This window comes from Siphateles boraxobius, unplaced genomic scaffold (assembly GCF_051911475.1).
Source record: "Siphateles boraxobius isolate OS27281-9 unplaced genomic scaffold, OSU_SipBor_1 7, whole genome shotgun sequence".
Classification (NCBI taxonomy): Eukaryota; Metazoa; Chordata; class Actinopteri; order Cypriniformes; family Leuciscidae; genus Siphateles; species Siphateles boraxobius.
Window position 1 is genome coordinate 24,306,759 of NW_027509197.1, and position 12,014 is coordinate 24,318,772.

Sequence of the window (12,014 nt, forward strand, 5' to 3'; positions counted from 1 at the left end):
ATACCATACTGTGATTGTGTCAGATGGCAATAACATGGTACTGTAAAATTAGCATTTTTATCATATGCCATTTATTTACATGCACTACTATAGTATAACCATGTTACAAAAAGCATAATGATGCTACCATGCTACTGGATTCAGAATCTAAAACTTTAAAACTGAGAATGAGGTTTGTCATACAGTACGTACATCATTGGTGTTTGATTTTATTAAAATTCAAAGAATATGTGACCCTGGATCATAAAACCAGTCACGAGTCGCATGGGTATATTTGTGGCAATAGCTAACAATACATTGTATGGGACAAAATTATTGATTTTTCTTTTATAGCAAAAATCATTAGGATATTAACTAAAGATCATGTTCCATGAAGATATTTTGTAAATATATAAAAACAAACACCGTAAATATATAAAACATTTATTTTTGTGAGGGAATGCAGCACAATCGCGTACATAAATGGACAACTTTAAAGGTGATTTTCTCAATGTTTAATTTTTTTTGCTTTTTGCACCCTCAGATTCCAGATTTTCAAATAGTTGTATCTCGGCAAAATATTGTCCTATCATAACAAACAATACATCAGTGGATAGTTTATCTATTCAGCTTTCAGATGATGTATAAATCTCAATTTAAAACCTACCTCTGTGTAATCTAATTTCTAATCAAGCTGAATTTCACTATTCACTTTGCATCTCTTTGCGAATGATTTCATTTCGAATTGAACAATAGACTCTTAGTCAGTATGCAAAAACAAAAATATATTATTGTAGTGACAGTTCTCATTTACAGCAGTAAAGGATGTGTACATAATGTCATGATGTTTATATTCCAGTCAAATTTGACTGTGAAATGGTGTGAAGTAATTCCTTTTCTTGTTCTGTGCAGAACGTATAGGGCAGGCTCACAGACGGCGGCAAGTTACCCAGTAGGAGATGCATTTATTGCACCGCGACGGGTCTCTCATGCAGCCGGGAAATCTGTGTGGCTAATGCGCCATCAACGCATTTCCCAGCTTCTGCACTCTGCCGTAGATCGCTAAGTACTTTGTTTATTGATGGCCCACCATTGCCCTCATCAAAAGCTAGTTCTTCACACTGGGACATTTTGAAGTCACCTCATTGAGTATTTCTGCTGTCACAGCTATCTAAACATTAAAAGGTTGTTTGCTCTAGAATACCAAAAAAAAAAAATCTCCCATGCAATTTTTAAACATTTTTTCTATTGTGCAGAAGACAAAAGGAGATGTTTAGCATTTGGACCAGAGACAGTTATGGTCACCATTCGCTTTCATTGTATAGAATTAAGCAGCTTGGATAGTCTGCTAAACATCACCTTTTGTGTTACATCCAAAAGAGAAAGTCATACAAGTTTGAACAGCATGAGAGAGAATAACTTGACATACTATCCCTGAAATGGACCTTGTAGACATGTCTTTTCTACTGGTAAAATAGATTAGGATTATTGGAGGGATGACAGTCACGTTTTTACTTTGAACTGTGCTGGTGGAACGGAAATCTTTGTTAGCATGTAATTTATGGTTGATGTGTAAATGTGTATATATTGGCCTACATGGGCTTGGTTAATCTTATCACCTTACAACAACTGTTTGCCTGCTGTGCAGTTAACCGTGGTAAACACGGACATTGTAGCCCACCTAATCGCCTTGGGTCCTCTCTGTGCCACAGCTGTAATCAAGGGTGTTCACTCTTTTTCTATCTGTCTTTCTTTCTCTCCCTCCACTTTGCAGGGGAGCTAAGATGGGACCATGTTCCCTGGCAGAGTTCCATACACGGCTCACCCTCCCACTGGAACGCCTGATTCCAGTTCAGCCCTTTACAAGACATGCCAGGACCCTTTGTGTGTCAGGCTGGGCTGGGTGTGCGGGCAGAGCGGGACTACTTCCTCGATGTCATTATTGCTGGGTAAATTGCCACTCTTGTCAGAGGCTGCAGCTGGGTGGCATAGCTTTTCGTAAAGAAGCATCAGGGCTAATCAGCATTAAAAGCGTGAGCAGAGCGGTATTTCAATGCCCATTTTAGTCAGACACAAGGATAAAGGTCTTTGTTTTTTCTCGTGTAATTCACCAGGATGATCTTGTATCGATATGTCTGATACGTATATTGTAGTTCTTATGACGATAATGGGTTGTCATTTGCGGGAATCAATCATCATTCTTTTTAGATCTGAGAAATTTCATCTGCATGTCTCAAGTGCAAAAATGTATGTGATACACCTTGGTGTTTAAAATTAATCTATTTAGGTAATGAATTTAGGGATGCCACTGTACAGCTTTTAACTGTCAAATTCCCAAATTCAAGTTTCCATCACATACTGCATGATGAATTTCAACATAGATAATGCAACATGAAAAAATAATGCAGCATATATAAGCCATTAAGAGATTTTTTTCTGAAAGAGATTAGGTAAAAGCTAACATGGGCAGAGTATTCTTCAAAGCACTATCAACCCCATCAGCTTGTGTGTGCGTGGAACATAAAGTCTATCAGAGATGCAAATTAGCTCTTTTTCCTATACATTAATTAGGATTCCCAGAAGAGCGAATCTGCATCTTGAAAACCGTAGTTGCCTCTTCCATCGCCGAGCCTTTGCAACATTCCCTTGTGCATGCTTTCATAAACAGAAATAAATGGCTTTTAAGATTGAATTTTAGTACAGAGATGCGTTCATAATCTAACGGAGAACAATGTCTGGTGACTAATTGAAATGGAGACAATTAAGAGCTGTGTGTGGCAGACGGTTTCTTACTAAAACATCTTGTAATACCATAAATTGTACTGCTTTATACGTTAAATGCATACAGAAAAGTAGCTTAATATTGTTAATAAATATGTTCAAATATTGGGATAAATGTAATAAATATTACAGTAGGTCAAAATCTGATTTTCCACATAATTGCCAAAAAGAAAACTGCAGGTGAATATGCTAAATATGTAAGACTCAATACTACCATTACTACTTATACTAACTTAATAATAATTATTATTATTACATCATATTTATTTAATAATTTAACCGATTATTGTTATTTACTTTTATTTTTATTGTTAATTTAATTACATTTTAAAAATAGTTTTTAGAATTTATATAAAGTAGGGTAGCCTACTTTTTGTGAGAAAATATACCCCATCTCTCTCTCTCTCTCTCTCTCTCTCTCTCTCTCTCTCTCTCTCTCTCTCTCTGTCTCTCTCTTCCCCTTTAAACGGGGAGGTACTCTAGTGTTTCTCCGCTGCCTGTGCTCAGAGACATGTCGGAAACCTCCCACGAGGGGCCCCGTGTAATTCGATGCATGCTGTTAAAGCTTAGAGTATTGTCTTCTCTTGCTTATGAAGCCTCCACCCACCGGCCCACCCTACATTTAGCGGATCATGTGACCGTGGTAAGTCATTTGCAAGTACAACAGTTCTCTGTGAGCTCCCATTCATTTCCTGAGAACTGCCCTGAGCAGCTGAGAGGAGCAGAGAGGGGAGGGAGTCACATACAGAGAGAGAGAGAGAGAGAGAGAGAGAGAGAGAGAGAGAGAGAGAGAGAGAGAGAGAGAGAGAGAGAGGACTGTATAAGGAAGACAGTTTCTGTCGCTCTGCAGCTCCTGGTCAGGTCTGTGTATGTTTTACTCTCTTTCGCTTTTTCTCTCTGTTCTTTTTTTCTTTTCTTCTTTGAATACTTATGTTTTGCTTGTTTGTCTGTGCTCCGTGCATCTTGTTCAGCTGTCACTGTGTTGTTACGTCAAATGACAAGTCTGATGCTGTCCAGCCTTCTAAAATAATCTTACAATGCAGGTGGTTAAAAACATGATTAAAAAAAGCATGATGTCATTTTTTCCCCCTGTGTTGTCCACCGAGCTCGAAATATGTAGTGCAATGCACAATATAAATGTACTGTAAAGTGGTTTGAAGTGTCTCACTAGAGTAGTATTATTTCTCTGGTTTGTTAGGTGTGTTTGTGTTTTGGAGAAGGTTTAGTTAAAAAAAAAAGACAAAGTGGTTTTCTGGGTTAAATATTGACACACTGTTAGAGTAGTGTATGCGAGGAAAGTGAGCCGAAGGTTTCTGAGCAGCCACTGTTCCACTCTCAAAAAAGTTTCATCCCCCCTGTTTGGCATGTATGCATGAGCGTAAGTGAGTGTGAGCGTGTATGAGTGTGTTTGCTGATGGCACGTGTATCTCTGAAGCGATGACAGGCTTCCCGGTGAGTGGAGTTACCGTGGTGACAAAGTGGGGTAGGAATCAGAGACTCAAGTGGTGGAGGAAGGACAGCGAGGGGGGCGGGAGGCAAGCGTTTGTGTGTGTGCCGGGGTGTTGCATGGGTGGTGTCGTGGATGTCATCTGCTCCTCACGGAACAGTCATTGGTATTGATGGCTGGCTGTCAGTGACGGGCTCCTGGTCTGTGGGCTGGCCCGTGGCTGTTCTTTTCAATTACGCCAGACCTGGCCGCTACTGACAGCGAAGGCATTTGTTCACGGAGAGAGTGGTGTGGAGGTCGATGTGCATTTGTGTGTGTGTAATTGTGTGTGGAGGTTGGATTCCTTATGTGTGTGTGTACTTTGGTACTGTGCCCTGATCTGTGTGACTCTTCACAGTGCTAATGTTGGTCACTCAGCCTTAAACTGTGAGGCAGCCACTGCTGCTTAAGGCTATTCTGCCAGAGAGATGAGGTTATTTAATGCTTTTCTGGGTAAGACCCTTGATTCAGGACACACTGAGTGTATGTGTGTGTATTGCCCTAAAACACTAGTAAACTATACTATTGCTGCTGATACTAGGTCATGCTGACCAAAAATGATATTTAATGGCACTTAATAACCAACCTTTATTGTTGTTATTATTGTATATATTGCTAATTTTTTTGGTTAAAGGTTTGAATAACGCCTCAAATTGTGACTTGCTCAGGAGAGTACTAAGTGATCAAATTTACGGTTTTCACCTGGCAGGCCATATAACGGGTGGGGGAAAAATCTTTTAGATTTACGTTGAAAGAGGGATCTTTGAAGGAGCGTTTCTTTGAGGTGGCCTCTCATGTCTTGGGTCAGTAAGTAACCACCTAGCAACCACACAGAACACCTTAGCAACTGCATAGCAACATACTACAAACCACTCAGAACATCCTTAGCAACCGCAACTAAAGCCCTGGCAACCACCCAGAATACCCTAGCATTGTGGCAGTCAGTTTTGCACAGACAGGGAGCTCTTACATTCTTTAGAGAATCAAATGGATCAGTTTTTTATTTTAGCATGTCTATGTTGTTCAAATCTACATTTATTTTGGCATTGCAACTGTTCATGTTTCAAATGTATTCTATAACAATATATATATATATATATATATATATATATATATATATATATATATATATACACTGTATATAAAATCACTTTTTAGATCACAGTTTCGGTACGGTTCGGTATGTGCTATGTTCAGGGAAAAAAGGTCTACTGTCAAATAAAAATAAAGAACAACAAATACATTAGAGCAAAGATGCAAATAGAATAAACAGTGCTTTTCAGGTTTTGCAGGTATCTAATAGTAGTTTCTAGGTATAGAAATTGAATAAGTAATCAAAAGTAAAACAAAATTGCATATAATCTTCACTGTATGAATTAAATAAAGCTGAATCATTATTAAAATTATTCTATTCAGTCAAAGTTATTCAAAGTTATTCAAGCTATTCAGTCAAGAGCAGTGAATATTTTTTTTGTCTTTTGTTGTTTGATTAACATTAAAACCACAGACAGCAGGAATATTAGGCTGCTGTCACTTCAATACATAATTTATGGATCCAGTACACTGATACTGAACACATGCGTTGGCTTTCTCGACTGTTTACGTTCACCAACTGTGTTTACAACACTCATATGTCATGCTCACAGACATAACCTACTATGTTTGCTAGGATACTTACCAAGACGAGCATGTTGACAATTTTTGTGTGAATTTGTCCGTTCAAGCACAAGACTCGAAAGGAACTCAATATTTGCGTGCTGTCTGAGACGCGGCTTTCTGTGCACGCTTTATGTGTAAGGCATGTTGGAGACTCTGTGATAAAAAAATCCAACCTTTAATTTGATTTATTTGATTCAAGTATAATTGTTTGACTCTATGGCCCCTGTCAAAAGTGTATTGGAGGATTTTATCGGTGGCTTCGAGATCGCAATCAGCCAGATAGAGGGCTCAATAATGGGACCCAATAATCACAGGACAGCGTATCTGCTTATCACCTCAGCATTACGTTGCGCTGGAGGATTCCATTAAAACGGTCTCTCCAGCCACACAAGTGGGCCCTGATAGCCTTGTGGATCGGGAATTAAAAGGTTAGCACCCTTCTGCTCGAAGGAGCTTCACACAGGTGGGCTCGGGATAGTGAATTATTGATGGAACTTGCCTGAGACTGGACACCTTGCTGAAGGGATTATATGGGAAATCCTTAAAAGACACCCCCAGAACACCCCACCCCAGAGGAATTGGGCAGGGATTGAAACCCATACCGGCCCCATCTGTACCAGGCTCAGCCCAGGGGACTCAGGAATGCCCCTGTGGTCTACATAGCTGTCGGTTCCAGCTGATCAAATGTTCAGCTTTGCCCCCAATCCCGCTTTAGTGACAAACAGCTAAAGAGCACAGCACATTCAGGGCGGATATGTTGAGTTAATGTTGGGTTTGTCACTGGGCCTGTCCAATGACACAGAGAGCGTGTCGGTTTAATGATACCCTTCACTGCACTGATGAATCCAGGTGTGTTTTGTGTAGCCAGACTAAACTGAGCGATTCTGTGGTGCATACTACGAAATAGTATGAAAAATAGTTTGTCATTCCTTATTGGATCATGACATACAATATGTGTCTCCGCTAAGGCTGGCTTCATGCATGTCTGTGAGTAAACTGAAGCATGTGACAGAAACAGAGTGTGTCCTTTAATAGAGTAATTACTCATAAATGTTTGTCAACTCAGAAAGTAATGTCATGATTGTTTGGCAATACAAGAGGGATGGGGATGCCACTAATCGGTATAATCTCTGACTTTTCCAATTTTATTATTTTCATATTATATCTATTTCATTAACAATTTCAGGCCGTTTTCTATGTGATATGTTTCTGAAAAAAGGGATGGCCTGAGGTTTTTATTTATTTTAACAATTTCATTTGATAAGAGGACGATCTGAGATTATCATGATCATTTTTCAACGTCTGCGTTTAGTGCCCATACTAAAACTAACTAAGAGAAGAGTAGGTGAAAGAAGGAATTGTGGGTAACTACGTGGGTCTTATGATCGCTCTCTTCCTCCTCATTTCAACATTTCGCTAAGCTGACAAAATTTTCTAGTGTGTCCTCTGGTGTGTTCAACCCTTGACCCTCTTGTCCAGCCCTGGTTTGTTTACTGAAGCTGTGTGTGGTGAGGGGGGAGGGATGATTGTTGAACACTCTGGCACAGAAAGCAAGACGTGGAATTCTACATCTACTTCAAGTACACATATTATCAATGACACATGTCACTATTTAGTATCAGTAACTCTGGATGTACCCTACACTCTTTATTTATGTCAAGTATTCAGAGTGGTCTTTATGCCATGAATATCTGTACTGATGTTTACATATGCCTCCTTTCAGTTATTAGACATGGCATGGCTCTTCATGACAGTAAGAGAAATCAAAGACGACTAAACCAGCGCTGTACACTATCTATGTGCTGTTCTCTGCCTGTCGTCATGACAACACCGTTAGCGCACCTATCTGCCGTCCCTTAACCTGAGATGACTTTTGGGAACTTAATGGAAAAAAATAGAATCAATATAAACCCTCAAAGCGTAACAATACATCCAGGATTTGTTGAGATTTTTCAATTGCTTAGTCAGGGGACTCAGAAACCATCAGTTGGACATTCTGAGATATGCATGAACTTTGTTAGCAGTTTTAGGTCTAGCGATCGGGGGGTTGAGAAATTATGCAAACAACATATGGAGTCAATTACGATCCAAAGGCAAAGCACAGCACGCATGGCTCAGCTTTGAGAGACTTGAACGTTAGTCTATGTCATATAGTATAACTTCCCTCGGGCGACTAGCTCAGACTCGTACCTGGCACATAATGTTGGATATAAGCAGAAAACGTGGAAAAGTAAACTGAAAAGCAGACGCTGCATGAAGCGTAAATAGAATTCCAGCTGCTTATTCTATTAAGTGAGGCTATAGGGTGCCAGAATGGGTCTTCATTCTATTATTTTTTATTGTTTTTTATTTATTTTATTTTATACTCGTAACAAAAGGTTGAAAAGGTTGAAAGATTATCCTGAGTATTTATTTTGTTTGGTTTTTTATTAATTAGTTTATTTATTTCAAGATAAATTTCTGGCCATTTTTCATTTGATATATGCTCTAAAAAAATTACAATCTGAGATTATCACAATCATAATTTTTTTATGTATTAATGCCATGAACAGCTTCAGGACATTTTCCATTTGATATGTTAGGTTACAACCTGAGATTATTACAATCATACATATTTATTTATTTCTATTTTTATTATATACAGATACTTATATTTATTTATTTATATGTCACAATTTTTTATTTATTTTTTTATTTATGTTTATGCCCAGACTGGGACCTAAATGTGGATATTAGCAGTAAACATGGAAAAGTAAACTGAAAAGCAGAAACTACATGTTAAGCATGAATATAAACCCAGCTGCTTATTGTATTAAATGAGGCTATGGGTGCCTGAATGGGTTGAATTTCAGTACAAAAACACCCTCATGAGGACTTCCTGTTTTATTTAATGTTCGAGTGAGTTGAACTCTGAATTTTTGCTCTGTAGTTGTTATTTTACTTAATGTGGCAAGAGTGCCGGTTATAGATTTGCAGAGAAAAATCGAGAGTGCAAGCGACTGTTTGCTGTGCTCCGTGCGTGTTGTGATAGTGTGTTTTCTTGTTTGGCACAAATGCCATTGCTCAATCAGAGAGAGTGTGTAGGAGGTTCTACAAGAGGATGTGAGCTGTGTAAATATGCATGTTCTGAAACTGTGAATATGGGTGAATCTGAAATTGTGAATCTGGGAGATTATTATGTAGGTCCATCCTGTTCCCATTTATAGTGTAGGCCCCATCCTGTTCACATTTAACCTACCCAAATTCTGCTGGAGTTTAGTTAACAAACTAGTAGCAGGTAAGTTTGCGTTTGTCCATTGATACCTGGTCTTGTTTATCTCAAATGTATGTATTTATTTGTGTAGGGGGAGGGGGTCAGTATACAAGGCATTGAAAAGCTACAGAGAGGTGTCTTAAAGAACCTCTTCACCATTAAGGCTGGAGGATGCAGCCAGCCCCCCGAGACATGAGGAGTGGGTTATTGGACTGACGATAATACACTCCACTACCTCCACCCACAGACCTCCAACCACCCTCCCATCTACCTCCGCAAACACTTAACAGACTCAATACGTTGTATAACCTGCACTGCTATACATAGTACGACTGCTCTTATTTCCACATGATGTATGGTGAACAGTAGAAAGACATGCTATGAATGAAAGGCCAGCTGATCTCCCTATATAGCATTGATGGCAGTTGTGTAACTGCAAGCTGCATTCAAGTGCGCATTTCAATTGCTATTATTTACAGAAAATCACCAGTCCTGATACAAAAGCATGTGGTATAACTAGACCTTATTTTCTGAAGAGCATGCGAGTGCTGCTAACCTGTGCTAAGCTAACGACTATGATGCTAAGGTGTTGCCAGGGCATTGCTATACAGTTGCTGTGTGTTTTTTGGCTCATTGCTATTCGGTTCCTTGGATGTTTTGGGTATTTGCTTACTAGGTTCAGAACCAACCCTTAATGTAAGCAATACTTGTACCGCTAATTGTTATATTCATTTAGTTACATAATTGATGTTGGCTGGTCAAACACACCACTTTCCTATTATTATTATTATTATTGTCGTTGTTAGTATTATTATCATCAATAAATACACTACCGTTCAAAGTAAGATTTTTGCAGCAAGGATGCATTAAATTGTTCAGAAGGGACAGTAAAGATATTTATGTTACACAAGATTTCGATTTCAAATAAATGCTGTTCTTTTGAACTTTCCAATCATCAAAGTATCCTGAAAAATGTATCACGATTTCCACAAAATATTGCAGCACAACTGTTTTCAACATTGATAATAGTAAGAAATGTTAGTGAGCAGCAAATCAGCATATTAGAATGATTTCTGAAGGATCATGTGACACTGAAGACTGGAATAATGATGCTGAAAATTAAGCTTTGCCATGACTGGAATAAATAACTTTTTAAAATATATTTAAAAACAAAACAAAAAACAGTTATTTTACATTGTAATAGTATATTACTGTATTTTTGGTCAAATAAATGCTGCAGCCTTGGTGAGCATAAGAGACTTTTTTCAAAAACGTTAAAAAATTTTACACTAACGAACTAACAAACTTTTGAACAGTAGTGTATATCATTTGAATGTACATTTTATAAGCATGCATTAAACATGAGTAAGTCACACTCTCCTGCTGTAAGTATAAAGGTGAATATTTGCCCCAAGCGTCTGACAGTGCACAGCTCGAGTGTTAAACAGTATTGTTGTTTACTCATCTGTGTGTGATGTTTTCTTTGGATGGAACTTCTACCTTTCCAGCAAACAGAGCCACCCTGCAGTCAACTGCTGGTACGAACACATATGACCCTTAAAAGTTAGCTTTGGACACCTTTAAATGGATTTACTTGAATGCCCAGGACAGCTGTGAGCGTCTTCTTAGCAGGCGTAGGATTTGAGAGGAGGGGCATTCTTCTTAACTGTCAATCACATCACAAGCAATTGTGGTTGGATGACAAAGGGATGTGTGTTTTTTAACGGGGAGAGTTTTTCTTTTTCAATTTATGCATTTAAGTAATAGCCAGAGAATTACCTGGCTTTCCCAAATATGACTGTTGTACTAGAACTTAGAATTGCAACGGTCAAAAAGTTGTTTTTTTTACAGCAGTGACATTGCTGACGGTCAAGACTGTCAATGTATTGGTCACATGTCAGTGGCAAGACTGATTACAATGGGCTGGGTTCATTAAAAGTGGATTAATGGCATGTGAATCAATGTGACATTACCACTACATGACTACTCGTTAGTCATAATGACTTGTCGAAAGAAAAACACAGAGGTTCGATTACAGTGCAGCATGCTGTAACACAGGCAGTGCTCGTTTTCTGTGGAAAGACCCTGTTTTTGATAGCCTGTCCCGGCTTTAGCTGTCCTCAAAAATTTCTTCAGAAATTGTTTTACTGAGATATTGTCCATTACCATAACATACAGTGTGAAATTTCATTTGTTATTTTTTTTAAAAAAATAATAGGACATTTTAGACTAGAACAGAATAAAATCTTTACCTTTATAACTCATATTTATTTAAGGCTGTTAACTGTCTGTCAAACTGCTATGCATACATTGCAATTCAGTATTGGAACTAACTCCCTGTAATGCATTATTTTGGTTGTGTGCTGACATCATTGTCCACAAGCATTAGTTTGAAGCATGCAAATGTGCTGCAGAAGAATAGTCTTTACAGGTGTAGCAAGTGTACGTTGATGGCGTTTTAGTATTAATAATTTTAGTAATAATTATATGCTATTTCAGTATTTATAAATATTTTTAATGAGCTTGTTATTTTTATATTTTCCGTTAAAGTTTTTTTTTTTAAGTTTTAGTATTAGTTTTTAGTTTATTATTTAGTTTATTAGTTATTCTTTTATTAGTTTAAACTAAATTAGATTTTAATTTTTTTTATGTTTCTATTTAGATTTAATTTTTATTTCAGTTTTAGTCATTTTAGTGCTTCAACTCGTATAAAACAATTTTGTGTACTACATTACTTGACACAAGGATTAAGTTTTGTTGCTGTGTGTTTATTTTATGAAATCTTGCCGGCTGTATATAGTAACCATTTGATAAAAATAAAAAATCCCTGTGAATCCATGGGTTACAATGGTTTTA

The 12,014-nt window shown here is 37.9% G+C and overlaps 1 protein-coding gene across 2 annotated transcripts in view; it reads left to right on the forward strand.

Annotated features, from left to right (window-relative positions):
• Nucleotides 1-3,432: 3,432 nt before the first annotated feature.
• The window catches only part of klf12b (Kruppel like factor 12b), a 61,452-nt gene continuing 52,870 nt past the window's right edge, over nt 3,433-12,014 (forward strand). For both annotated transcript variants that reach the window (XM_077216306.1, XM_077216307.1), the window contains exon 1: nt 3,433-3,621. The gene's annotated coding sequence lies outside the window, so the exon portion shown is untranslated. The remainder of the gene's footprint in view (nt 3,622-12,014) is intronic.